Genomic DNA, 20183 nt, shown 5'->3' with positions numbered 1-20183 from the left:
ACATCAGAAAGGAAGAAAGTCCTAGTAGTGGACATAACCCCATTTGTGATGTCAGATGCCCACATTAGCAGAATAACAGCTTCATAATGGCATACTGGCCAACATCCGTGTATCCTTCAGAAATTTAAACACGAGGGCTTTCCTGTACCTATTTACAGCGAAGGTGAGAGCCACACATGAATATGCATCCCCGGCATGGAACTCTTACCTGTAAAAGGACAAGAAGAAACTAGAAAAGTTACAAAGAAATGCAACGAGACTTGTTCCAGAGTTGAAGAGTTTAAGCTATAAAATAAGACTGAGAGAACTGGACCTTACCACACTGGAGGAAAGGAGAGATGAGGGGGATCTGATAGCAATATATAAGATTCTAATGGAAATTGACAAGGTAGACAAAGCAATATTGTTGGAAGCTAGGAACAGCAGATCTAGGGGTCACACAAGGAAATTAGAGATGCAAATAAGTCACAGGGACGTCATTAAGACGTTTTTCAGTCTCAGGGCTGTCAATAAGTGCAACTGGTTAGAAGTAAAGACGTTGAAGATAAATCGATTCAAAGTTTTAAATGGAAATATGATAAATGAGGGGAAACAAGACATTGCATTAATCTTAGAACGTTTAGAAGGCGGGGGGGGGGGGGTGGTGGCTAGGAGCCTAGCTTGACCCTGCAGGCACATTTTGGCGAGTACATTTAGGAGAGTTCGCACAAACTCATACACGCACGCACACGTCCTCGCAACCAAGTGGACAGCACTCGAGGGTCGTAGTTCAAAGGACCCGGATTCGATTCCCGATCGAAGCAGAAACAAATGGGCAGATTTTCTTTCACTTGATGATTTGTTCACGAAGCAGTAAACAGGTATCTGGGAGTTAAACAACTGCTGCGGGCTGTATCCTGGGAATGTGTGTGTGTGTGTGTGATGGAAACACATGTAGATGATATGATAGGAAAAATAGGTCTTGATTCGGTAATTAGACAATCGACGATAAGAAAGGCGGGGTCCAAGACCTAAGAGTTCGACCCTACAGGCATACAGTAATATATACACACAGGACGCTGAGCACCGTAACCGGTTGCTGTACCTGGCCCCTGGCCTAGACCCCAACATAACAGTTACAGAAGGCGTTATGGAGCTTCCAAGCTACTATAGGTGGGTGTGGTAGTGGGTTTAATGTCCAGTAGTGAAGTATGTGCTTTTAATACATACTCACACTTGCTCATATTTCACATTAATAGAAATAAACTATATTAATATTGTGGAAGTGACTTGTGAATTATTTGTGTGTGTGGCGGCCTCATGTCAGGTGAGATGAATGACGTCACAGGTAGTTGACCCATCAGGCCAAGCTAGTCAAGAGGCGCGGCGGGCAGTGTGGCGCGGGCCGGCGTGGGGAGAGGTGCTGCTCAGCGCCCGCCTCATTGGTTTTACTAAATTAGTCACCTGGACAGTCCTGTGCATGAGGTTACCTGCGTCAGGCTTACAGGCAAGTTACTCTAGATGATTAGTTATTTTATCACATTGTATTCTGTTGGTAGAATAGTCCATATTTGCTGATTGTCTAAATAAGCATAGTTACATGTTAAGGCTTTATTTAAAATTATTCAATTAGCTCTGGTTTACTCATTTGTAAATATGATATTGAGTAATATAACTGTCTATTAGTGGAAACTTTTACCTAGATTAAAACTTTTGATGATTATTAAAACAATTTAATTCTAAAAACGCCTGCTATGTGATAAACTGTTCAACAACAGCGGCTTGAGTGTTACACTCATAGTGAAACTGAACGTTCCACCAAAGGCAGGTGAAGAATGTTGACAAAATTATTAGTTAAATTCTGGCAGTTATAAGGTGTTTCTTGTGAACTATCATATTTCAATCCTTGAAACACAGACCAAAGACTTTTAATGTAGCAAGCGTCACATCCCCTCCCCCCCCCATCCTATGTGAATGAAACTAGCCATCCTGAGTCAGTGTCGTCCACGCTGCAGCCAACCCCAGAGACGCCTAAATTAACATTAACGTCCTGTGTAACCAAGTACTATATTTTTTCCAATATAAGTAAATATTAATGTATATTTAAATTGTGTATAGGTCTGATAGTTGAAGGAAACAACGTGAGTGTATTCCAACCTGTCTCCCTCGCCTAATAAATAACATATAATAGGTCACATCAAAAACTATTTTAAGTACAGCGTGTTAAATGTTTGAACTGTTGTGGATCAGTGCATGAACGAGCATAGACTGAGGACAAGTTAAATGTGAAGCGTTCTTCACGTTCATGTTTGGCTGCCGGGTTAACGACCACTTGGCCGTTGTGTTGAGAACGTTCATGTTTGGCTGCCGGGTTAACGACCACTTGGCCGTTGTGTTGAGAACGTTCATGTTTGGCTGCCGGGTTAACGACCACTTGGCCGTTGTGTTGAGAACGTTCATGTTTGGCTGCCGGGTTAACGACCACTTGGCCGTTGTGTTGAGAACGTTCATGTTTGGCTGTCGGGTTAACGACCACTTGGCCGTTGTGTTGACAACGTTCATGTTTGGCTGCCGGGTTAACGACCACTTGGCCGTTGTGTTGAGAACGTTCATGTTTGGCTGCCGGGTTAACGACCACTTGGCCGTTGTTGAGAACGGGCTTTGGATAAGTCAAGTCTGTGATTTCGCCATTCGGTGGTAAGTCAGCTTTATAGATGAACCAAAATCTGACCTGATCGATTGTTTTGCGGGATGTTTCTCAAACTTTACAAGATGTTCAATTTAGTATTTTGATGTATTTAATGTTATTTCAGGTATGTACGAGGGTGCATCAGTACAACAGCACTGCAGGTATGGTCAACCAGACCCATGAACTTGGTCTTTTACAACGCTACTGCAGGTATGGAGGGATTAAAGTTACTTGGAAAATCTTCTCTCGAATCGCAGTTGGTCATTATGTAGTTGATACATATTCCCACCTAAGTACCATAGGTGAAGGGAACACGTTTAATAATTTTAATAGTTTAACACACTATGCCTTGAAGCAGTGATCCTCTAATAGGTATAGTCTAAAGTACTCTATGCGTTAGCCACTTCCGAGTGGTTAACCATTCTTCAGGCCCATAATTTGAAGATTAAGTTGTGGTGTATTATATGGTTAATGTTAAGCTAACAATTTCGGTTAAATTTCAATCCCCTCCTCTGTCCATATTTCTGTTAGTCTGTCTTCTATCCCACCAGTCCAATCAAATAGATGTGTATATATAAAAATACCCAAGAGGGTGATGCTTCACTTGGGGTTAGGGGAGACTGGGAAGCGAAAAGTTTTAGCGTGAAGGGAAAGTACCGGGGCTAAACCTAGCAAGCTGAATATACCGTCGGACAGTTTCGGGAGGCTGAGCACTTGCAGCTACGTGGCCATCATCAGTATCGTGCACAAGGTATTGGTAGCCCTTGAATGCTGTAGCAATTCTGCAAGTCGACAAATATTGTGGTCAGGCGGCAGGACCTGTGAAGTGTTAAGGTGAACGTTTCTGGGTCTCTGGAAGGCGGTAACGTGGTGTTCCTGATTTGTAACTGCAAAGTCTCTCTTTATTGGGGAAGAAAATATTATATAATAACTGGCGGAGCTCCTATAACCACAGATAACGGCATTAAGAGCAAGGACACTAACTACGTCCTTTTATTCCAAGCTAACAAAGAAGGCTCCGAAGGAAGCAAGCTAGTTTAAATATATGAACGAGTCTTTAGGATCGACCACTGAATGGAATGAACAGAGGACGCGTTTTGTGTAAACCTGTTTTTCATTGATAAACAAGTGGTTTGTTGGCTGGATTAACGATCATTTGTCCTTTATTGACGAGGGCGGTCTGGCCGATTAAAGTACTATTCTCCAACAGTGCTTCACTGACATCCGCTTCTCGAATAGCAAGTCTGTAAATGCTTCACTAGTGTACTACAAACACAAATAATAGCCCAAAAAACTAATTACATAATGTATGCCTAATATACATTGAATTTTATTGTATATTAAATTATGAATGGGAACATATTTTTATTACGGTGTTAAAATTGATGAACCAGTCTCGTGGGACGGCCTCTGCACTAACGAGCCTGGCCCGAGGACGAGTTGAGTAGTGTGGCTGGTGTTCACTATAGTGTGCGGAAGCCATAAATATGCTGCATGCATAAATATTTCTGCTGTAGCCACACTAACACTTGCTCTGATCATCGTTCCTATAATCTGGCAGTACGATTTGTTGTCCACCATGAAGAGGATGACCTCAGTTACAAATACGAGGCACTGTAGTTTGGGCCATATTTGTGGTCCATCAGACTCCACCTTCCTTAGTTCTCCTGTAATTTTATCCTTAAGTTAATACAAAAACCTCTGCCAGTGCTTTGGCATCCTCCCAGGTGTGCCTGAGTTTAGGGCCAACAAAGTGGGTCGTGTACTTCAGTCTCGGGCAGTAGGTTAAGGAGTGCCCCAAATAGCTTGTTTATTATCACCTAGACCATCTAGGTCGTAACACTTTCAACTGAGAATATTCGACGGAACTAAATCTTTTGTATGGGACTTGCCTCTTTTTGTTGTACCAATATCTTTGATCCGTTGTACCCGTAGTCGTCGTCTCTTCTATAGCCCTCTTTTAATTGCCTCGTCCATAGTGTCTTTCTTCAAAATCTATTGCACCTCTGCGAGGCCAATGTTACACCTGGCGATCGTTCCCTTGGTTTTCTGAAATTATGTTCAATCAATTGACCTGGTTTCTATTTTTGGGGTTGAACCACGGCCTGCTCTGGGGGGAGGGGGAGTAGGGGAAGGGGAAGGTAGGCCCCTGTTATCAAATGCCCGCAGGTCATTCCATGATCAGTTATAACTATAGCCACTTTGTTGTGGAACTGGCCTTGGTGACTGGGCATCTCCTCCTCTTAGCCTCTTTGTCTGAGCCTGTCGTTGTCTCCGGTCTGTTCTCCATCTCACTTTATTAAATTGACCTTTTATTCTTTCATTTGACATGTATACATTTTCTACTGTATCCTGGGTGCCTTATGGAAGAGTTAGGAGTACGGACTGGGTACTCCTTGAAATACTTAGTCAGTCCATAATTTATCTAGGTCTGCTTGGAGTAATAGTTTTAACATCACCACATACAGACAAGGTTAGAAGATTCTCCCTGGCTTCACGTTTTCTCTCAGTTGATGCCGTTGATGGGTTCTGTCAATTTGGTGCTCGCTGCACGGTATTGGCCAGGTTGCCTCTGACTGGAAAAGAACATCGTTTGGTCTAGTTTCCCTTTGTCCAATGACTTTGTGAAAGAATAAGCAAATAGGAGACAAATGCCTAAATCGATAACAATTCCATACACAAGTAATCTTTGTTTCATGTCATGGAAAAGTACCGAGGGAGGTTAAGAAACCTGCCTTAACAGAAGTGAACCCTCCTGGCCTGGGAGCACGAAACTAACCCTCTACGTTGTATCTCCGACTGGATCCACCGAGTTCCACTGATTTGTATAATCAACACTGGTGATAAAGGCATTGTAACAACTCTGGCAATATCCTTGGCCATCCCAGCCCGAGGGCTGCCCATAGATACCCAGCGAGGCAGACCTTGGTCCCAGACCAGAGGATACAGGAGAGTGCAAGGATGGATATGCACTTTTGGAGATTCCACGCTGATATACATCTGGTCGTACTCACTCGCACAACTTAACACAAGTCGTGAAATTCCATTCTCTCATACCAGGACAAACTTGTGGCATCTCCTTACTCTAATGGGTGATGTAGTCGTTCATGTCTGTGCAGCCTTTATCCTTGAGATTTACTACCTATGGTATTTATATTAACACTTTTGTTTCCTTGTAGTTTCCCTTTCGGTATGCCAGGCTTTGGCTTTCTGGTCCCTTCCATAAGTTATCCCTACTCCCACTATATATTCAAATGTAAATACAGTGATCACTCATTCCCATGGGGCTTCGGACTTAATTTCCCATATATGTGAATCGTTTAGTAAATTCGAGGTAAAGTCAAGCAGGTTCATCACTACCTCTAGTCAAGTGGATCCCCTGACATGTTGGCTTAAAAGGTTTCTTGTTACCATGTCCAATAGTTTAGCTCACATTACACCACAATACGATTCTTGCATCTATCCATGGTTGAAGTCTCCATGATTGAAGTTGGGATCGATTTCTAATAGGCGACAGTCTGCCCTTTCAGTTATTGTAGGTGTTTGACAAATATAGTAGGTCTTGCCTGGGTCTTTGCCATTTAAAAAAAAGTTATAAACTGCAGCTACTATCTTTAGTCCTCCCATCGTCATGGTGCCTGTTATGAAGTATCTGAACTTCTCGCAGCCTGGGGTATCCATATCCTGGAAACTCCAGACCTTTATCAGCAGGGCCGCCACTCCTCCCCTTCCTTCCCTCTGTAGTGTGTTGTGTAATATTGGCGTGAGATCCACCGCCCCCCATCCAGTGGGCAGCGGTGGATAGGTTACAATCACTTAGTTACTACCTACAGTTAGCAAACTGGGGATATTTGGCTAAAATTTCTGGTAGCAAATCATTTTAAATGAAATATTGACACATCGCTGGAACATTGGTTATAGAATTGTCTCTAAATTCACGTATCTTTTCGCACTCCATCAGTGACGGAGGGTGTGCGAATAATTTTGTTGACAGTTTACATTTGGTCAGGTCTACATCAGCAGATAATGAGAATTCCCAGAGATACTTGTAACAGAGTCTAAGCCGAGCAGCAGTAACATCTAGAAGTCTGCTGATTTTATTGGATGATCCATAGATGTGTGGCTCCTCTTGCATGATAGTATGATAGATGGAATTACTGGTGTCAATTTCACTTTGCCTCAGATCTACAAGATCTTGTTGAAGTTCTCGGTGTACTGCTGCTCTCAGATTGCTCATTGACAATCCAAGGTTACACTCAACGGCTCCTTTAAAGGCAGATTCTTTGGCTAACTTATCAGCTCTATCATGCATTCGGAGGCCAACATGAGATGGAGACACATGAAATGGACACTGTTACCATCCTTAATAATTTTGTTGTATTTGTGTCTAGCTTCGGGCACGAGCATGTTAGTTATGTCTTAAAGAGTTGAGAGCATTTAAGGATGATAAGGAGTCACTTACAATTAATGTATCAAGTTTGGAGACTTGTACACATTTCAGTGCAAGGATCAAGGCAAATAGTTCAGTCTGAAGGGTAGAGGCCCAGTTGTTTATACGGACTCCCCACTCAAAGTATAGGCCAACGCCCATTGTCAGGACAACTGCACTTCCAGCTGCACCCGTGGTGCGGTGTAGGGAACCATCAGTGTATATAATTTGAGAGAGAGAGTGCTCTGTGGACAGAGCATCAATATGGCTTAAGGCGTTGAGCTTTGCCTCAAGACGAAGCTTGGGCTGATCTCTAATTTGCTTCTTGGGTGGAAAGGGAGGGATTAAAACTGGAAAGGGTGTAACCTCCCACGGTGCAGGAAAGTGCCGTTGTTGTTTCTCTTGGTACAAATCATGAACCCCATACATTGAGTTGAGTTCCAGTTTTTGTTATCCATTTGGAACAATGCTGATCTTCAATAAAGAAATTCTGGAGGGCTTCTGTGCAAGGATTAGGATGAGTTAGCCTAAGCATTTTTATACCAATTTGACAGTTAATTTCAGTAACACGATCAACAACGCTCAGAATATTAAGTTCCTTTCTCATATTAAGTATCTTTGTGGTACGAGGGCACCCAAGGATTATCCTCAAGGCTTCGTTCTGCAATTTTTCAAGCCCTCCAAGCTTTCTTTCAGGCATCAAAACAAGCAGAGGTGCAGCATAATCCACTAAAGATATGATGTATGCAAATTACATCATTTTGACAATCCTGACATTGGCACCATAGCCTGAGTGATAACCTGCAACAGCCTTGAGAGCTCGGAGCCTCTCTTTATACTGACGACAGTCTGAATACAACAGGACCATACAGTGGCACCTCAAGGCCAAGGTATTTGAATCTGTTTACATAGTCGAGCTGGGAGCCATCAGACAATTGCATCTTGCGAACAGCTCCTCCCTGCCTGGGTGGGCGCCGATTTAGTATCTTTTTCTCTGCTGAGATAATTAAACCTAGCTCCTGACATGAGTAATACAGAGTTAAGTGTGTTCTGCGTGTTAGCATACCCAGTGGTGTGTATCATTATATCATCAGCATAGCTAATGATGTGGACGTTGGGTTTGCTCGGTATAGAGTTTAACAGCGTGTTTATTAAGATATTTAATAAGGTAGGACTGAGGACACCACCCTGCGGGGTACCTAGTTCAAAGTCTCTTGTTACACTCCTATGCCCCTGGAAAAATACAGATGACTTCCTGTTGGATAAGTAACCCCTGATCCAACAAAGAAGTCGACCACCAATATTCATTCTTGCAAGCTCACTCAAGATAACATGTCTATTTGCAATATCAAAGGCAGACTTAAGATCTAGGAAGGTGGTGTATGACTTTTCAGTGTGCAGGGTAAGAAAGGTGGTGATGCAATGATGTACACTCCTTCCATGCATGAAGCCATATATCTGGGGGGATAGCATGGTTCTTATTCTATGGAGGAGACGGTTTAGGACCATTCTCTCGAATGTTTTGCAAATGCAGCTAGTAAGGGAAATTGGGCGGAAAGCATTCTCTTGATTTGGCTTGGGAATTGGAATGATTATACTGTTGGTCCAAGAGTTAGGAAGCTCCCCAGTAACATAGCTCATATTATATAGCTCAAGCAGGGGATTCCCTGGTACTAAAGGGAGCAGACGCAATATGTCATAAGTGATACCATCTTCACCGGGGGATGTGGCTTTGCCTTTGTTTAGAGCCGCGAGTAATTCAAACTCGGTAAATGGCACGTTGCATTCATCTTCCTTGTGGAGCATGAAGTCAACGAGCCTTTCTCGATCTCCGTAACCAGCATTTAATCTGGGGGGGGGGGCCTTTGCAACAGCCTACCTCTAAAAGAGGGTTCGGGATAGTTCCTGGGAACGTGACCTGTGACACCTACGAGGAAGCCCAGTAGTGGACGGCTCAGCTGTGAGGAAGCTTGAATGTGAAGCTAATGAGTACCCACTGACACTAACGGAACATGGTGGTTTGAATGGTGCACCCAACACAGGAGGACAACTAGTGAGGGAGTGACGCCATGGGAGACAGCAGGTGAAGCAGTGCAGAGACGCGGGCCAGGAGAAGCTCTTTGCCTCGGATGATAAGTCAGCAGTTAATTAATAATATGCACTTCGTCGATGACGTTCGCTCAATGATTTACAAAACACATGTTCAGGGCCATGAGGTTAGCCCCCATCATGGAAATAAAATGTTAAAAATCTATTTCTCATTATGGGACTTGTTTTAAAATGGGCGCCAACGTTTTATCATTCTCTGTATTCCCCCGAGTCATCACCCCGCCGTGTGGGTAGCCACTCAAGCGGGAGTCTCAGTATCTTAGTGACCATACTCGTGACCGCAGCGCTGTACCCGTGTCTAAACGTGTGCAGTTTGTTTTTCCTCATTTTTTCTGCCTTTATAAAGACAGAAAATTTACTGTGGTGGATAGTGATCAGTAAGAGCAAATCCATCTCTAATTAAAAAAAAAATATGAAAAAGCTAGAGAGTATTAGCAAGAAACATTGGAAAAACTCACCGACAAAGTTTGACTTTACTTAATGAATTTTCGGGCTGTGACCTTGACACTGCAGAAAGTGAGCGATACCTTTTCTTGCATTTACCTTGCGATGATTTCGGGGCTGAACGTCTGTGGCCCGGTCCTCGACCAGACTTCCTCGTTGCAGGCCTGGTCAATCAGGGTGTTGGACGAGGCTGCTCGCAGCCTGAATGATCAGGTATCCTTTGGAGGTGGTTATGCTCTCGTGAACAGTGCGAGGGTGTCGGCTAGTTATGTCCTTTGTGTAGTGAAAGCATGTTGAACAGTCTCTGGCCTCTGATGTTGATAGTTCTTTGAGTACCTATTGCACCTCTGCTTCTCAACGGGGGTATTCTGCACATAATGCCAGGATTTCTGGTCTCATGTGGTTTTATTTTTTTGTGCATGTTTGGGACCAGCCCCTCTAATATTTTCAATGTGTAAATAATGTTATGTTGATAGTTAAGTGGCAGAAACGACAGGTGAGGATACGATACAAAATGAATAGTGATGTTGATGTGGCTATTGATGCAGCCCCACGTACAGACGATTTATTTACCACTAGAACCCCACATGCCAGTTGTAGTGAAGCCTGGTCTACTGACAACACTGCACCATTTGTTCAGAGTTTTACTGGAACACCAGGCTTGACTGTCCCAGCACCAACCACTCCTCTGGGATTTATTGTTATTTATTATGAGAGATTTACAGAAGTATTTGGCATATGAAAGAAATTTGTATGCATCACAAATCATGTTCAATGCTTCTCACCTAGTAAAGAATGAGTGGGAAGTGAATGTAAAAGAGCTTGCCAGATATTTGCAACTGACAAAGTTGATGGGAATTGTGACGGTGCCAATGATGTCAATGTTCTGGCAAACTGGTAAAAAGTGGCATGTAGCTTCTTTCAGTTTTTGTATGACTTCAAAGCAATATGTAACGATTGCTAAGTATTTTCATACTCATAACAATGGCATTCCCGAAGACAGTACAGACACTCATTAAAGTTAGAACATTAATGGTATATCTAACAAAGTCAAAACTTGCTACATTACTCAAACATCTGTCTGGATGAAGGCACAATGACATGGTGGAGCCGTCTATCTTCCAAAGATTTTAATCCAAATTAACCTGATAAGTATGGAGTAAAGCTGTACATACTGAATCAAAGACTGGTTACATCTTTGATTTTGAAGTATATGCAGGAATTGAGAAAACAATTCGAAGGGTTATGAGTTTAATTGCACCACTGAAGCGCAAAGGTTACCATTTACATAGGGATAACTGCTATAACTCGCTTCAACTTATGGAACAGCTGCTTAAACAGGGTGTGTACACCTGAGGTACTCTCAGGTTACAGCGTAGTGCACCCAAAGATCTTCAGCTAGAAGCAAAGAGGAAACGGAGTATTAATTAGAGAATCAATAGGAGCCGTGATGAGGGTTCGAACCTATGCAGTGGGTGTTCCCCCCCCACACACGCCCTGTTCAACTAGGCCACGACATGGTATAAGGGTTGGAACCTGGAGTTTTACTGAACATACAAGGATTTCCTGAGGCTTCTACTGAAGCCGGGGCAGGAGTTCCATACAATCCCCCCCCCCCCCATGCACTCTGGCTCTGTCACCCAGGAATGTTCTCCCTCTGACTCTCCTCCTTTAATATAGAGTAATCACACTAACGTGACTGCATCAGTGAGAAAATCCGTAGGAGCTGTGATGAGGGTTCGAACCAGGGCGTGTGCGTGGGAACACCCACTGCATAGGTTCGAATCCTCATCACGGCCCCTACATATTTTCTCACTGATGCAGTCACCTTAGTGTGATTACTGTGTGTAGAATATCATGAGTTTTTTTCCACTGGTACGTTAATGATGACTGTCAAGGCCAAGGAAAGCAAAGATCTTGTGGGGTTTTATTTCAAGAACGATGAATTAGTTGCTAGATTAAAAAGGGACCGTGGTTGGGAGGCATTGAGATTTTGTTCAATATCTGAGAGTTTATAAGTTGTCTTGGGGATCTGCGAAATTATAGGCCTAAGAGGTTATCCAGGCTTGTGGGTCTTCACATTAACATTTGCCAAAAAAGTAACGCAATTCAAAATAAACTTATTTTCTAATTTTAAGCCTTCAATCACTGTGTTCACTGCATTTGTGAAGAGGTTAACAAGATTTTAAAGATTTTCTGTTTAAGCTGTCCTCAGACAAAGTCCATTCCATCCAGCGGTCGACCCCAGAGATGTATTCATCAATTATAACATGCTGTTTATTCAAAATAGGGACTTTTTCTAATATAAAATAATTTCTTTATTTTATATTAGAAAAAGCCAACATCTCCCGCAACAGACGAATTTAAACGTTACAGAATAAAATATCCCCAAACCTTTCAAACCCCCGATTACCTAACCCATACAAATGAGTCACCCCACTCCTGCAGAACATGCAATAACTAATAGCGTGCAGCCACCATCCTCTTCGCTAATGCAGTGAACAACCTCTTACACTCGCCCTTACACCAATCACTCTAGTCCAAAAGACAATGATACCAATGTTTTCGGGAGACCAACACAGCCCACCGTTCCCGAAACCGAGCACGAACATCAGGACACTATAGCAAAGTACAGTTCAGTTTCCATCATCGTTCCACTCGCACCTGGCTCAGAGCCCTAACCTTAACCAGCACCATACAATGGTCCGAGAAAGCAACTGGTACCGTCCAAACAGATACCACCGACCTTATCTCGTGTGTTTATGTTCACTTATGAACGTAAAACCTATTGAGACGAGAACACTAACCAGAAGACAAAATCGTTAATGCCAATGCACCCCCCCCCCCCCGAATCACATCGCATCCCGAAAACCAAAACACTGAAGAGCCTCAATCACCGCAGGGGACACATTTGCAGGCAAGAGACTGCTACTGTCCCATGCCGACGTGACAGTTCAATTCCCCGTAAGACACCATGGCACGTGTAGCATGTCTCAAAAAAAATTTAAACTTTATCTGAAAAAAAAAATCCTAATGTTCCCGCTGCCTAGTCACCTCTGAGGGTGCGTAAATGAATAATAAAGGAATCGCCACCTTCATAAGAGATCTTGACCAACAAAATCCTGCCATCCTAGTCATTTCCGTGTGCAACACCGAACTAGGCGCCTGCTTGGAAAGAAGGATCATCGTACCCCTTTCAACATTTGTACCAGATTTAACAAAACTAAATAATACTCCTCCAACCAATGCAACAAAGTCACACACCGAACATTGTTTCTGAACAAAAGTCACATCAACCCCCTGCCTATGAAGCATAGAGATCAGTTACCATGGAACGCAGCCCGTTGTCATTAATAGAACTACAAGTTAAATGAAGAGTCATCTGAAGTATATATTTACACGTCAGGGCCCGGCCGGTCAGTACGAGCCGAAACTCCATGCAAAGAATCGACAACGGCCTCTGAAAATCTTTCGGGCAACTTGGACAGAAGCACCCCTGGAGGCGGGGCTCAAGGCATGAAACAGACCCTCCCCCCCTCTCCGCTTCAAAACTAGATACAAATCATGACCATCATGACTGCCGGCTACAGTTTTAGCACCCTCCACTCCGGCCTACCCACAAGGGGATGCCCACACGTCTGCACCGAGGAGGGAACCTCATGACAACCACTGACCTAAAAGAAGCCACCTCAGACTCCAGCACACCCTGCTCACTGTCCATGGTCTCCAACATTTCGAGAGAATCCTCATGTTCCAGTGAAAACACTTCCATTCCTCGTGCGACGTTCCTGCCCGGGAACGAGAGTCGCTCGAAGAGACAAGCCCTGGAGATGAAGGGGGTGTGGGGAAATCTCCCAACGATTTTTTTTATTAAATGATTTATTTTATTATATTGGAATTTATTAATTCAAAGTGGACTGTGTATTTAAAAATGATCCTGCTAGGGATTTTGCTCTTTCATAAATTCGGGGGTTTAATACAGCCTATCAATCAAAATTAATCAACTAATTGAAATTTGCTAGAATTGTAAGCCTACTAAATATTACTGGATTAAAGAGAATACAGCTTAGTTGTAAAGTAGAATATAGCCTGGTAATAGGCAAGAGACTCCGTCACGGGGGCTGAAACTCATGGTCAAGGCCTTAACGGCGACTGAGAATGCCTCATGATACACCAAGATAATGTAGTCACTTAACTTCTCGTCTCCCCCTGCTGAATAATGACAAAGTAATAACCAGCAACAAATATATTTGACATAACAAGGAAACAAGAATGTTTAGTTCACGAAACCTCACACTAGAAGATGAATGGGCAACGACATTTCGGCCCGTTCTGGATCCATTATAAAGTCGATTGTGACGAGACGACTAATTGATGAAGATTAAGCCACTCAAGAGGTGGCAGGAGCTGAATAGCCAGTAAGGAGAGAGGGAGGGAGGCACGGGCACAAGTTTATGCCTGTATTTACATGGGATAATGTAAAGAATAAGTTAATTGAAATAATTCTTATCGGTTCTGGGTGGGTAGCCCTGCTCTATAACCAGTCTATTTTTTTAAGTGATCACTATACTTATCTAACAATTAATTGGCAAAGTTCATAGTCGATAACAGGAGTTGTTGATGCTCGACCACACTGATTTTGCAGAACGATTAATTGCTCACACGAGCGTGTTTGTAGGCTAAGCTGGTCTCTCAATAGTCTCTTCCCTCCAGTACTCAGGACGTGTTCCCTTGCACAGTTTTAAATCCGTCATTACCGACTTAGGGAAGTAGACATTGAATTCACTTGTAATTAATTTGTATCCAGTCTTGGTGAATACTTTATCCTATTTGTTTCCAAGAATGGTGTTTTTATGGTGTTATGGATAAATATTCTTCAGGTGATGTGGCAAATATCCCATTTTGTCTGAGAAGCCATGAAACCCATTTTCTTTTAATGATTATCTTGGAAAAATTAGTGTAGTAGTTGGTTTAGTATTTTCCTAACATAACTGCATTTGCTGGGTGCAGTGTGTGTTAGTATTTAGTGTCGAAAATTCCAGCATAATTCTGGGGAGGAGGGGAGTAACAAGGGTTGGAGCTCACTTTTTAGGAATTGCAAAACCTTCATTGCTCTCCTTCAGAATTATAGTATTGTTTGTTTAAATTTGCAATGTTGCACAGCAGTCATTTCAGGACAGTGGGGTGGGGAGTCTCTGGGGTGACATCCTTTCCTGCTAGCTACGAGGGAATTAATTTTTCTAAGGTTTTGAGACTAGTTGTACATCTTCACTTCACTTTCACTATTCTCATGATACCCTGACTGTCTGAATACAGACTATACCGCCTAGAGGCCATTCTGAACGTGGATAGTCGCTGTCAATCAGAACATCACCAGATTTTAAGTTTTTTTTATTGTAGGGGTTTTGTTGATATTCCCATAGTTGTTATTCTCCCATACTCATTATCCTCCTTTAGTCATTATTCTCCTGTAGTAGTCATTCTCCCTAGGAGCAGTTCGGTATTCTAGAGTCCAAACGTCATTCCACTGACTTACTACTCCTGACAGATGATTGTAGCTCTTAAGTTACTGACATGCGACGGATCTTCTCTCTCATGTATGTGAGGGATGCTAGAGATTTACGAAGACTTCCATACATCAGATTAGATGGACTTAATGGCTTACCTGCGAAAGATCGTAAGAGGTTGGTCAGTGGTCTGTTACTGACCCGAGAATCAATTTCGGTGACCGGTGTGAAGCTCCTGTAGATCAAACTTTTGTGGTGGAGGGTTTTCCTTGGACAGCATTTGACTGTTCCCACCATCCGCTTGTAGAAGCCTCCGTGCCATTGTCTTCTAGGGGATATGAACTTCTAGTGGCACTACTGTTGATTTAAGGCAATATATACAACTGGGTGATTCCAAACTTCCCTCAGACATGCTTCCCCTGCAACAAAGTTGCACTGAGATCACTAACTTGGGGCAGGATCGACGCCCATCAAACCTACGGAAAACATGTATGAATACCTCCGCACATGTCTGGGGTCTCTACAGAGTATTAGGGATGTAATTTTAGAGATGAATATAGCCTCTGCGATTAGATTAATGAAGCGGTGTAGCTAATGAATTAATGTATGTTATGATATGTAATGAACAATGTATGTTAAAGTATAAGTGAGCATATATGAGTATCTTATGTTCTGATCATTGAGTATGTTATTCCCAAATGTATTGCTTTGAATTTGCATGAGACAATTCACACCACCATGGAAGGATTGTAATGTAGATGTAGTAATTATTCCCCTGCAAAAGAACAAAGTATGTACGAGATAGCAGAGCTGAGAGCAACATATAACTGTGTAATTAGAGAATTACCTACAAAAACCACATATATATTGCGATGGATTAGTAGCTAGGGATCACTAGCAAAAACTGCCACTGCTCTACCTGTTGTTAAGGTTAACATACCTAAAGTTTTGCAGATTAAGAAGCAAATAAAAAAAAACAATATTCCCATCACGTCACCACAGAGCCAAAGTAGCAGAAGGAAGACTCACTGTGATATAATACGAACAAGACACTGTGCATCCCCCTCTTTCAAACCTGGCAAAGAAAGAGACATTGTATTAGCCATACACAGTTACTGACTTGGTTACAAGTGCTGCTGAGAGGTACTAAACTCAATAGTTAAAGCGTGTCATATCTATGGGACAGAGGCAGGGACACCACTATTGCATTACTTATTGAAATGTGAAGCAACTGAGGCCCAGTGCACCAAACTTAACATTAATCCAATGAGAGCAGCTGCATTACTCAAAATTCACAGCGACTACAATGCAGTTGAAAAATGGGACACTAGTTAACACTATACATCTATATTTGCCACCAAGGTAATGTTATCAAAACATGACTAAAACCAGTGCACTAAAACATAAGCAGTAAAAAAAAATGAAAAGGAGGAAACCACACCTCCATTTAAAACTTTGACACACATCACAGTAATAAGGTTATTGTGAATAACTGATCTCAATTACAGGCTCACTATAGCCTGTGCTACATGGACATTTAGTTCTGAGTAGCTAAATCTAAAACAACGGCAATAACAGCTAAGGATGTGGAAAGGCAGGATGCAGTTTTTATTAGGGAGTACACATCGGCACTGTATATACTGTTATTGAACACTGCTTAACTGACAATGTCTCTTCAATGCAGGCTGAACTTAAAACTGAATTAGCAGGATTACAGGAAGTAGTCAAATATAGTAAAAAAAAATTTCATATGTAGACAGTAGAGGAGCGTTAGTCTTTAAATAGCAGACGAGCAGTATACCAGAATATTGTAATAGTGTATAGAGAATGTAAAGTCTTTAGAAAAAATGGTTATAATATAAGATTTACATGACTCCCTTCACATATGGAAATATTGGTGAATGAGGCAGTTGATGTGATAGCGAAGAGAGCCTCAGAAAAACTCTTGTCCATGTTGTATGTCATAAAACTTTGAAACGGTCATGAATCAAGATGATCCAAGAGGATGAATAAAAAGTAAAGGGAACGGCTATTGTGGACAGCAGTAACACACTTAAGCATTATGCGTCCTTCACTTATGATAGAAGAAAGTCTATTTGAAAGGATTCACTTTACATAAGATTAAGAGTAGGATACAAATGTGTTTTGTATTACGGTTTTGTCAGTGAAATAGATAAGGAGTGTAAATTATGTAGTATGCCACACGCCCATACCTTAGATCATTATGTATTAGTGTCAACTTAATGATAACTATATAAATAAGGAAATAAGTAGTGTAGCACATCAAATTGTTTAGATGTGATAATGGTGTGATACAGAATACTTTGGATTTACAAACACTGCCCCAAGAGTGTAACACTTACATGCTGTGTTTACTTTATTAACCTGCAATGTAAAATGTGATTCTTGTATTTTGATTCGTGGATTTGTGTGCCTGTTGAGAGACTTAAAATAGAGGGTAGAAATAGCGCAAGCTACTTTATCCCTTTGAGATGTATTTTATTGTTTCTATAAACGTACTTAAACCATTTTGAGAACGCACAGTTTGAACAAAGTTTCCCCCAATTGCGTGCGTTTCTGCTTTATCTCAAGTCATAAAACATAAAAAGCTTCAATTATTTTTCATCTTTTTTTCTTGGAACTCCCCTGTTGAACTAGGTTTTTTTTTTTTTTTTGAGCATTCCTATGACGTTCAAAAAAATTGTCCTTGTTCTTGTGTTGTGCTTGAACATTTTGCAAATGTTGTCTTCAACTTTTTTGGTTTCATAGAATCATTTGGCGAAGCTTCGATGCAAATAACACAGACGTCTTTTTTCTCCATTGATGATGATGGACGTGAATTCACATTAAACATGAGGTGTCGTAGGCTCTTTATCTGACACACATGATAGGCTTCAATGTATCTAAAACACAAGAATAATTCACTGTATTATTAAATTTATAATATAAAAAACTTTTCTGTGCAAACAGCGAGGCGGACTTTGTACACTGCTATCCAAAAGAGACTTGGGTCAAACTATCAGCCAACCAAATTAAGGGACGTCCTCTAAGTAAGGAATTATACGGCTACATTGGTAGTATTACGACAAACGCAGTCAACTGATTCCGATATTACCTGACAATTGGCTACCTGAACGCCAGAGCGTTGTCAGGTAGCCAATAAGTGTACCGGGTTAGGGAGTTAGTCAGGTGGTGGGGGTGAGTGTCTGAGGGCTTGCCATGGCCTTGTTTGTAGTGCCATCAAGTTTTGTGGGAAATGTATGGAGTTAAACGGCCGTGTGAGTGCCGTAAGGTTTCTACCAACAGGGATCGCACATCTAAGCTGGTATTGTTGTGTATTACACTAGTATGGGCCAATAGGCCTCTGCAGTTACCTTCATTCTTAAACACACGATGACTAATATATACAAACTCGCTTATTCGTCGATTGATTGACAGTGAGTCAAGTTTTTTTTTATATCAACTGTGTATTTGAATGGATTTAAACCAGTTTCTCAACATGGAGTATATGACCCACATGGGGGCAAAAATGGAAACTGGGTTGTGTGATATTAGTAAGCGCCATTTTCTTTGCTCTATATGAGAGGGAGGAGGGGGTTAATTTTGACATTATTATAAAAGGTGAACCATTGGTTTGAACTTTAAATGTCATGGCTCAGTGACAAGCACAAGTGAAATTGTTATTATCGGACAGTCAGTTGTGTCGCTGAAAGCAAGTTTATATTATTTTCAACTTGATTTTGCTAAGCCAGCTAACTCTAAAACTTAACCCCCTCCATCCCCCCCCCCCCCTGAACTAAAAAAAAAAATCCATGAGGGAATTACCCGTGAACTAAACAGTTTATTACACTCGATAATTTACGTTTGAGCCATATACATAATAAACGACATTTATAGGTATGAAGTAATTGTATCATGTATATATTCAAGCACGTATTAATATCATGGATCAAAATCATTTCAAGGTGATGTAGATAGGCTTCCAAAATTATCAAAAACACCGGTAGATAGTTTAATACTGACAAAAGTAAGGTTATGAGGCTAGGTAATGATTATAGTCACAGGATATCAGAGGGAAGGTGATGAGATTGAGAAAGGAATCTTGGTCATAATTAGTAAGAACTATAAGCAAAAAAATCTATGCATAACTGTTTGAAATAAGGCAAAAGGACCCTGGGAATATTTCTAGAAGCGTTAGCAATAAAACACCTTGTGTTTTTCTGCAGCTGTAACTAGCTAGTTAGGCTCATTTAGATTATGAAGTTCAGTTTTGGTAGCCGTACTATAGAACGCGTCATGCATAGAATGACAATGTTAACCTAATTCATTATCTAGAAAGGCGAAGAGTTAGGGGGTGGCCCTGATTGAAGTGTACAAGTTAAACTGTTTGAGACAAAGTACATCTTACAGGGATAGAGTTGCTTAGGGTATTTCTACCCCCTTCCCCCAAGCGTACAAGCTGAAGAACGGGCATAACAAGGTTAAGGTATAAAATACATAAACACTTAATAGAATACGAAACAATGGATGAAAATTAGCTAAGTTTAGATTTAGGAAAGACCTGGATAAATGCTGGTTTGGTAACAGGGTTGTTGATTTGTGGAACAAATTACCGGGTAATATAATAGATGTAGGGTCCCTTGATTGTTTCAAGCGTAGGTTAGACGTATATGAATGACTGAATATAAATGGAAGCTGCCATGCGAGGGCCAATATCCTTGATTTTTATGTTCTTAAAGCAGACGTGGATTGTTTTACCGATCGTTTCAACCGTTAACAGGAGCTGCCCTTAATGTCCAAATATGTTGTCTACTGTTCTGATGCTAGAAAGAATAATAATGGCAGAAGTTAATAATTATAATAATAATAATCACGAAATAATGGAACCAAATTAGACCATTTTCGAACTAGAAAAAATAATAAATTATGGTTTGTGAATTAGGTTGTAGATTAATGATACAAACTCAGGGCAATGTTGGTTAGCAACCAAAGTGTCCTCTTGAATAATGCATCACATTTTAACGTC

At 41.4% G+C, this 20183-nt stretch overlaps 1 long non-coding RNA gene across 1 annotated transcript in view; it reads left to right on the top strand.

Moving 5' to 3' along the window:
• Positions 1-1331: 1331 nt before the first annotated feature.
• LOC138363913 (uncharacterized) overlaps positions 1332-20183 on the top strand; it is a 56879-nt gene continuing 38027 nt past the window's right edge. The window contains exon 1 of the long non-coding RNA XR_011228261.1: positions 1332-1486. This is a non-coding gene — a long non-coding RNA (uncharacterized lncRNA). The remainder of the gene's footprint in view (positions 1487-20183) is intronic.

The sequence above is a fragment of the Procambarus clarkii genome, chromosome 12 (genome assembly GCF_040958095.1).
Source record: "Procambarus clarkii isolate CNS0578487 chromosome 12, FALCON_Pclarkii_2.0, whole genome shotgun sequence".
Taxonomy (NCBI): domain Eukaryota; kingdom Metazoa; phylum Arthropoda; class Malacostraca; order Decapoda; family Cambaridae; genus Procambarus; species Procambarus clarkii.
Note: the sequence above shows the minus strand (reverse complement) of the source record. Positions and strands in the feature narration are given on the sequence as shown.